The sequence below is a fragment of the Callospermophilus lateralis genome, chromosome 11, assembly GCF_048772815.1.
Source record: "Callospermophilus lateralis isolate mCalLat2 chromosome 11, mCalLat2.hap1, whole genome shotgun sequence".
Taxonomy (NCBI): Eukaryota; Metazoa; Chordata; class Mammalia; order Rodentia; family Sciuridae; genus Callospermophilus; species Callospermophilus lateralis.
Window position 1 is genome coordinate 75,570,431 of NC_135315.1, and position 10,395 is coordinate 75,580,825.

The 10,395-nt window shown below is 32.2% G+C and overlaps 1 pseudogene; it reads left to right on the forward strand.

Annotated features, from left to right (window-relative positions):
• LOC143410614 (kynureninase-like) overlaps window positions 1-10,114 on the forward strand; it is a 97,877-nt pseudogene extending 87,763 nt beyond the window's left edge.
• Window positions 10,115-10,395: the final 281 nt, after the last annotated feature.

A 10,395-nucleotide genomic window follows, 5' to 3' on the forward strand; every position in this document is an offset into this window, starting at 1 on the left:
CTGAGATTTTTTAAAATAAGAAATGACATTTTCAGTGTGTAAGAGTGTTTATAGATTTTAGCATAATTTTGAGCCTATTCATTTGTAGAGAGATAGAAGGAAATAAAATTTAACTTATGGCCCATGTGGCTTGATCAGATCCTCTCAATATGGAGTGCCCAAACCATCAAGCAGTGGGAACAAGAGGGAATTTGGTACTCAAGGTCAGACCCAGGGAGTCTTGGGTCTTTACTGTGTAATAGTTTTGTGATGCTGCAAATCACAGTATTCATCTTGTGTCCTTGCTGTTTTGTTCCACATACCTAATATGAATAATATCTATTTCAGGGTCTTGTTTAAGGGTAAGTCAAATTCAAAACTGTAAACCAAATAGCATATAGCAGTACTTTTAAATATGATCATTTTTTTACCCTGTTTTTCCAAATATTTTTTATGGCTTTTGCCATGTACCAAAGAGTGATGTTAACCCCAGTGAATAAAAATAAAACTGTGCTGTATATTTGTCTCAAAGAGTGCCCTATTTTGTTTCCTAAGTGACCCTATTTTTAGTCATATAGAATACAGAAAGCATTGTAAGTGCTTTGAGAATTCATTGTAAATTAAATATTTCAGAGTGCTTCCAAACCTATGTATATATTTGAATTTGCAACAATTAGGATACAAAGGATCCCAGAGGGCAACTTTAATTAAATCATGAAAGCTTTTTATTTTTTTTAATGTGGTTGTTGAATGATTAGCTCTGTTATGACTGTTACTTAAATTCTTTAATTCTTTGAGATGGGTTTTCTTATCAGTAAATAAAGAAATTTGATTAAGTAAGGAAAAACATTTTCAATCACAAAAGACATGATAGGAAAAATTTTAAGATTTTTTGTGTTATATTTGTATCTGAGAAAATATTCAGCTCTGCATTGTGGAGCTAAAGCAACCATAGATATGCACAGATAAATGATTTTGATTATATTCATCAACTCTCCATCCTTGTGACAAAATAACTGAGAAGAGCAAGTTAAAGGAGAAAAGGTTTATTTTGACTCAGTGTTTCAGAGCTTTTGGTCCATGGTTAGCTTGTTGCATGAATTTTGGGCCCGTGGTGAGGCAGGATATGATGGTCAAATAGCAGGTAGAGCAAAGCTGCTCACCCGTGGTGATCTAGAAGCAGAGAAAGAAAGTGTGTCAGAGGTTAGGGACAAAATAAACTTCAAAGAAATATCCCTGGTGACCCACCTCTTCCAACTCAGTCCCACTCTTCCCAAAAGCATCATCAACTGAATCCTGAGTCTTAAATACATGAACCTTTGGGGTACATTACAGAATCAAACCATAGTAATGCCAATGTTCTAATAAAATTTTATTTTAAAAAATAGGTGGTAGATTGGATTTGACCTAGGGGTCACAGTTAAACTTGCCCCAGATTAGAAGAATTTTTAAAGACCTTTTATTTTTTTAATATTTTCTTGGTCTTGCTTAGTTTTAGTTTAATTTCTTCCTAGCCATCTTACCCTGTTGGATTTAGCTTGTTACAATTTATTGTACTTATTCTAACTGGAATAATATCTTTTATCAATTAAAATTTCCAATATTTCATACTTAGGCAAATTTTTTCCCCTTAGTTCTCCTCTTTTTCCTAAGTAAGCTACTTGACATAATAATCCTGGAGTTCAAAGTAACCTTTGCAGTTTATTTTATTCATTTTTCTACCTTTGGGTGACATTATAAAAACATAGCATTCAAATCTTGATATTCTTTTTCAGTCACGCCTATAATCCTAGCTACTTAGGAGGCTGAAGCAGGAGGACCTCAACTTCAATGCCAGTCAGAGCAAACTTAGCAAGAGCCTGCTCCAGAAATATAAAAATAAAAAGGACCAAGATATGGCTCAGAGGTAGAATGCCCCTAGTTTCAATCCCAAGTACTGAACAAAAGGAGGAGGAGGGGAGGGGGAAGGGGAAGAAAGACATTGCTCCATGATAGAAAATCAAAGCATGGGGTGAACAGGAATATTGGCTTGGAAGTTGGAAGACAGGCAGAGGAGAGAGTCAGTAGAAAATTACCAGAAGAGGTTATTTTTGTTGTTTATTTGCTTTGTTTGTTTTTGAGATGGGATCTTGCCCTGTTGCCCAGGCTGCCCTTGAATTTGGTGTGCTTCTGCCTCAGCCTCCTCTGACTAACTGGAATTACAGGCATGTGCCACTGCGCTCAGATTAATACACGACATTCATTTTGTATATAAGGGCTGTATTGATTGGTAGTTTGCTGAGAAGGTAGGAACAGGAGAGATGGGAATTGCCAATGAAAAGAAAATATGCCAATATTTTCACTCCATTAAGTTTCTCTTAAATATCTTAGGCATTCCCTCTGCGTAATAAAAATATTTAAGTCCTAATATTTTACTGTTCTTTCTTGTCTTGTTGACCCTCTTGAAAGCATATTCTTTAATAAAGACATGATATTAACTTTTCAGAACTGCAGTTAATCCCTGGGGTCAGTGGATTCCATATTTCCAATCCTCCCATTTTGTTGGTCTGTTCATTGCATGCTTGTTTGGAGGTAAGAGATTTGTATGTCAGTCTTTCCTGTCTTTACTTTTTCTCCTTACCTGGTTGCCAGAGGTTGTAGTATTTTTTTCTGCTAATAAGCAAGATTATAAATGTACACTGTACATAAATGAAGGACAAAAGGCAGCATCTTCCTATTGGAAAGGTGACTATATGGTGATTGCACCTGTCATTTACATTTTCTGCCCCAGACTCAGTGCTTGGCACATTGTTGGAATGTAGTAAACACTAAATGGAATTTAGCTGGGGAGACATATATTTTGGTTCCACTTAAAATCTGTGTAAATTTGAATAAGTTATTTGACCTTCTCTCTATATATAAATAATTTAGTGTGCAGCATTTAATTCTTCAGTAATTCACTCAAACAACATGTATTCATTGAGAAAATATTTATGTGCCAGGCACGATTGGATTTCTGGGGATTCTGTTTCTTCTACTTCTGTGAGCCAGTGAACTGACAAAGTGCCCGGTGACAAAGTTATAAATGACTTACCTTTAGGTGAGGGGAGTTATTAATAATTAGAAAAATGAATTCTATTATATATAAATTATTATAAAACATCAAATTAAAAAATAAATAAATTTTTGTTCTCTTTTATAAAATAATAATATTAGAGTAAATCAAAAATTCTGTATGATTTCCTCATTAGACAGAGTTCTTGCTTTCCTGAGCCTTCTATGCCATTATACAATCTATACTATTGTGACTTAATATGGTCCTTTAAATTAATATTTTATTTAAATTTAGTTTCACCATAAATTAATATTTACATAATGAGTTAAGTTTTATATATATATGCATATATACACACACATGAAAATAGAAATATATATATATATATATATATATATATATATATATATAAACCAAACTGATTTTTTTGATATTATTTAGGAACAGATTCAATTTATTTGAGTAAATATAGATTGTTAATAATTTTATGCTATATGATTAACAATCTTAATACACATATTTATTAAATTATATATTGTATATACAAATATTTGGGTAAAATATATTTGATGTAAATGTACATACCTATTCTAATAGAGGTTTTGTATACATAGATATTGAAATAAGTCTTTTATTTTTTCTTCAGTGCCTCTTAAAATCATCAAGCTCATGATATTTTGGGAAATCAAATTGTGGAGAATACCAGAATCAAATGAGTGACTGAATAAAGACCTCCAAATCCCTTCTATGCCCTAATTGTCAAATACTCATGGCAGTTTCTCATTATGACCACTGGATGGCTATGTCAAGTTCCTTTGTTTTTATTCAAGTTCACCACTATGACAATGACAATTGCCTTATATTCATTTCATCACAACTTAGAAAGCACCTACTCAGGTTGACCACTTGATGGGGCATGAGCTGTTTTCACTTTGGGGCAGATTTTTTTTTTTTTAAATTGGATTACACACCCAGTGACAAGATTTTTCAGACAGATATTTTTAAGTAAATATCTTAGTAATTCATAATATTTTAGTTGCTTTATAATATCTACTTAGGAAAAAAAGTGTTTCTCTAAGAAACAACATTTTAAAACAAAGTGAAATGTCAGTTTACTCTGCAAGTTTGTATCAGGAAGATGAGTTACAATCTGAAAGACACCAAGACATATCATAGAAAGACTAGAAAATAACATGATTTTATCTGATTTTCTTTATCTTTACAAATAATTTTTCAGACAACTAGAAATTTTCTTTTATACACTGTCTTTTTGGTATGGCCTGTGCAGTAATCTGGTGTTTCCTCCAATAGTCATTTTTTCTTCAAAGGAAAAATAGAGGATTCTTGTTTTTCTCTACCTCTAGTTTCCTACCAAACTGCATTAATGGAACCTAGACAAAATTTTATTCTAAGACTCTGAAGACTGATTTTTTCCCTTTAATATATAAACTTAAACCTAACCAAAGGACCCTAAAAGCCATTAAAAAGGGAATATAGACATCCATGGAACTTGTCATCACTTAATTATTAATTCTCTAGAGGCTTCTATCAAGGTCATTCACTGTAAGACTATGTTCTGACCATAATTATTTTTAGTTAGTCAAGCTTTATGTTTGTGAAAGGAATGTTCAAAATTCTCCCCATTATAAATTGTAAAATGTTTAAATTACAAAGTAATAAATGTTCCACATTGTGTGCTTTCTACACAATGTGGAACATTTACTGAGCTTGCCCTGTGAGTCAGTATTAATGAATTAACCATAGTGGTATTTACCTATCTTTTAAAAAGTTAAAGCATTGTAGGAGATAAGTGGATGAAGTTGAAGTAAGTTAAATATATGCATGACTTCAACTTTCTCCTTTGTTTCTACCTTCCTTTCAGAAAATACTATACATACTCAAATTTCAACTGTACAGAAATATTCTGTACTCAAGAATCAATATTACATAGACATGACCTCTGATTTTCAAAGCAATGAATTTGTAAGAGACTAATAATGAGTGCAATCACGTGTGCACCTGATGACTAATTCCATTAAACATACCTTATTGTCAGTTTCAAACTGTCTTTCCCTTTATATCCAGGCTTTTAAATGACTTATACAGTATTTAAAATATTGTGGATGAAAGGAAGTAACTTGAAGCTAAAATGCAAGTGAGTACTCTATTGAATAAGTGGTCACTAAATGTGCCCTTAAACACGAAACTAGTGCTTTTGAATTCATTTGCCTCATTTTTCTGAGGATGTTTAGAGTTGATTACTTCAGAAGTTCTCTCACTCTTCCAATTACTTACTTGAAATATATATATTATATTTTGAAGTTTCATATTTATATATAGCAACAGACAATTTTAGATCTGTTAATATATAAACTTATAATAAAGAAAATTGTTTTAAAATACAAAATTAAAACAATTAATATGCACAGAAGATCAGAATCCCCCACACACAAAAAAAAGAAAGAAAGAAAGAAAGAAACTCACCGTGTTTCTTCACACTGCATTAGAAACCTAATTTTAAGAATGTAAGAGAAAAGTATCACAACTAAAAACATCATACTATGTGTACAATTTTTAGTCAATCTTATCTATCTTTTCCAGATTTCTGTTTATTTTACTCAGTAAGAACAACATAGCCCAAGTAGTTAAAACTCTGCCAAGAATTCTCATAAGCTGAACATTTTTAAGCTACATTAATTTTTTCTAAAAAAAATTTTTGAATACTGAAAACATAAATTAACAAGAAACAAAAAGAAAAAAGATTATTTGTTTTATTTTCCTGTTAACTTCTATTAGCCTCTATAGTATTTTAATGTGAGGACTCATAATAGACTTTTATATTCTGTGAGAAAAATTTAAAAGTGCTTCAAAACACAATTTGCCCTTGTTGTGGTTGTAATGTGTGAAAATATTAAATTAAAGGTTATATTCTTATTAAAGAGTAGCAACTCTTTAACATTTTAACATTCTACATTCATACATTCTACAGTATGTTAAAATCAAGACTATTTGCCATTTAAAAACTGATTTCTAATTACCAAGAGTAATCTAGAAGAGCAAAATCTCCTAACTCACTTTAAAATTTTATAAATGTAAGTAAATAGTGCCGCAGTCTGGCTGGGCACAAATCACGAGCCACCACACAGCTTGTAGATTCAAACAGCAATTCTTTATTCCCTATCTCACACCGGCCTTCTACAAACACGCTCTGGAGAAATCCACGTTCTCTGCTCAAATCCACCTCCACTGGGCTTCTGTCTCCCAAAATATACTGTCTGACCCTAAGAACTCAAGAGGAACTCAGGCAGCAGGATACGCCCTATTCTAAATGGGGAACACCCTAATCTCATATTATGCTAAACTGGGAACACCCTAAACAGGGATCCGCCCTGGTCCTTGAGCAAGGTCACCTTTCAGGAGTCCTTCCACTAGACAGCATGGGAGTACGCTGGCAAGGAAATTGTCATACCTACTTGGCTGATGGCTCCCAGCAAAATAGTACCTAAATTTTACAAACCTTTGAATACAAATTAATTATCATTGTAAGTATACAGGCAACCCTCCATATCCACAGACTCTACATCTATGGAGTTCACACTTGAGCTGAAAATAGTCATGAAAAAATTTTTGCATAAGTACAGACTCCTGTTTTCTTGTCATTAGTCCCCAAATAATGCAGTATTGCAACTAGTTACACAGCAGTTACATTATACTGAGTACTGAAGGTAATCTGGAAATCATTTAAATTATATGGGAGGAAGTACATAGGTGATATGCACATATTACACCATTTTTATTCAACAGACTTGAGTATTGTGAATTTTGTTATGCAGGGTGATCCTGGAAGCAATCCCCTGTAGATTCCAAGGGACAACTGCACTTCACTAATTACACCCATCTGTGTTTTATGGCACCTGTAGTAGAACCAAAAATGTTTCTAAAATTATTTATTAATTAAAACATCTTAGCATATTGTTGATCTCCTAAGAGTCTTTTTTATCTATCTCATATTTTTTTTATTCCAAACTTATCCAGCAAGACTTATTGTGGGCCCTGCCTTGTGAGGCTCTGATCCTGTCCTCTGGAACTATGTTAATCCAAAAGTTACTGAGTTCCCTTGAGTTTTCATTGTTTGAAGTCTACCTACATTTTGCTTTACATAAGGAAATGATGAAATACCACATATCAAATTCCATGCAATCTGGGTCACCTAAGTCTTGAAGCAGTTTGCTTGCTTCCAGATCTTAATTGTCCTTCTGAAAATAAAAGTATCAGTTTCCAATGGTAGCTGATTACCTTTGCAGGCCTATAAACATGGTCCCTGAGGTGTGGTTGGAGAGTCATGGCATCATTTTGTCTTTTCTGCCCCACCCCCACTTTTTTAAGAAACCGTTACCTTTTAATACAATTCTCATCTTCTCCTTCAGCCAAATTCAAAAGCTCCAACAGTGTAGTTCCTGAAAATATATACCTTCAACTGAGCCCTATTAGAATGCCAATCCACACATGTCACATATAAATACAAAAAAAAAAAAACTGTATTTGTAGACTTGAGGAACTCTAAATATCACCACATTACCCTATCTATATCCTTAATAGTTTTGCTCATAGTGCAGAAAGGGGACATTAAGTGTCATGCCAGCACATCATGGTGTTTGAAGGATATATTTTTAAACTTTATTTAACCTTCAGAGATAAGCCAAAAAAGCATGTCTATTCTTACCCTAATGTTCCAACATTTTGTATTGTGGGTCCTTGTCACTCATCTTAATGTATGACATCTCCGGCAGCAAATGGTACTTTTTTTACAACAGTGCTTCTTGAGTTTATCAAAGAAAAAAATTATAAAATAAAAGAAATAAAGAAACAAACAAACTATCCTAATGCTTCAGTAATAATAAGTGTATTATGTGACATTGTTTGCTTCTCAGTCCAAGAAAATGTAGCTTCCTTATTTAACTATTTGTTTTCTAATAAATCAGTTAAAAATGACAGATAATATTGGTAACACTGCCTTCACATAAGCACATATATTTATCTCATATTGCACTTTTTTCTAACCAAACCATATATAAGAATAAAAAATGTCTTTTTTTAATAGGTGGGCACAATATGTTTATTTTACTATTTTGTTTTTATGTGGTACTGAGGATCGAACCCAGTGCCTCATGCATGCTAGGTAAGCACTCCACCAATTAGCCACAGTCCCAGCCCTAGAAAAAGTCTTTTTGATTATGATTTTATTAACTGGTTTTGAGAGAAAAGTTTAAATTTCAAAATATTTGAATGCATTAAGTTATGCTTTACTTGGTGATTAAATAAATATAAAATAACTCTGAAGTCATATGCTATTAACTCAATTTTTCTTCTTTCACAAGTATTGTTTAAATGATATTTGCAGTTTTCCTCTCATGGAAATTTGCCTTTATATTTAATGGTAAAATACTTAGAAAAGGACATGTTTTTACAAGAAAAAAAAAAGATTAGCTAAAACTGAGTGTTTGTTTGATAGGGCAAAAGTCAGCATCTCCTTTTTTATGCATGATTTACACTTAATTTTGGCTTCTTTGAAGATCACTAAAATACTGCTAACCTGATTGTTTGTCATTTGGCAGATCTTTAGGCAAGCGATCATAAAAGCACTGAAGAAAAAAATCCATTTTGCTAACTGGTTATCTGGAATACATGATCAAGCTTTACTTTAACAAAGATATAGGAGGAACCAAGAAACCTATTGTGAATATAATTACTCCATCCAATATAGAGGATGGGGGCTGCCAATTGACACTAACATTTTCTATTGCCAAGAAAAATGTTTTTGAAGAACTAGAAAAAAGAGGAGTTGTTGTAAGTATATTTTCCCCATTGCTACCAGGATATTTGTGTTGCAATTGGGGGTAAATTTTGGATTTGTTGGTTTATTCATACTTGCATGTAATTTCACATCAATCCATTAGGATAAATTTGGTGCCAAATAAGCTTTCAGCGCACTGCTAATTGTAGGACACAGAGATGTATCTGTCATTTCTGATAAAAGAGAAGATATCACAAATTTTTGTTGTGAGAAATGTTGTTATATAATTTACTCATTTTTAAATTATAGTGCAAAAAGAAATTATTTCATTATGATGCATTAGTATATGTTTTTTATTAATTCACTAGATTTAACTCAAGAAAACTCCAGTATACCTTTATTTAATCTATGAAACAAAAGTAGTTAGTGAAGGATAAGAAATAAATTGGTCTTACTTAGAAGCCTAATAAACTCAGTTATTTTTACGCTTGTCAAAAAGATTTGGAGACAATTCTCAAGAGTAGTAACATTGTAAGGAATATATAGTTTTTTAACCCCTGGGCCTATGTGGACTTTAGTCTCCTGAAGAGAAATACAACAAATGATGGGAATTGAATAGGACAGTGTGCATAGACTATATATTATCTCCTTGACTTACAATGTTGTTTCTTGAAGTAGGCTATAGTGATCTTCAGGGTCAGGCCAAATTTTCTAGTCCTACAGCGTTCCTGCATACAGCCAACTTCTTATCTGTAACATCAGGGATTAGATAATTAAATTTAAGGAAAATTTGCTAACACTCCCAGTAAGAATATTATTCATTTAAATTTGTCCAAGGATTCTACTCTGTCCAGGATTTCCCCACAGAAAAAATGAATATATGATCTATTGGATGGTGAGAGAAGATAATTATTGATTGGACCTCAGGCCCAACCCATTATTATTTTCATTATAAAGAAGAAAGTGATTCTGCAATCTTTGTAATGTTTTGAATAACCAATAAAAAAAAGAAGAAAGTTTCAAATTACAGAAACACCATGTTTTACTGAAAGTGAAAAATTGCTTATGAATTAAGTTTCAAGGAAGCCAGCATGAATGCTTTATGGAAGTTTATCTTGAATGGACATTTTCAGTATGTGCTAAAATTTTTGTGACTTTATATCATTTTATTTTTCCTCCAGTGTGACAAGCGAGAACCAAATGGGGTTCGAGTGGCTCCAGTTCCTCTCTACAATTCTTTTCATGATATTTATTAATTTATCAATTTGCTTTCTTCTGTACTTGATTCTGTAGGAACAAAAAAGTAGCAATGTTCTTATTATTAACTTACACAAATTTACTGAAATATGCCTTATTTTACTACTATTCAATTTTTAATTTTTAAAAATAAATTTTAATTATTAAAAACATTTCAAAATTGATTTCTTTTATTGATTCTTTAAAAAAATAAATGACAGAAGAATGCATTACAATTCTTATTACACACATATACTACAATTTTTCATATCTCTGTTTTTATATAAAGTATTATGACACCCAATTCGTGTCTTCATACATATACTTTGGATAAGGATGTCTATCACATTCC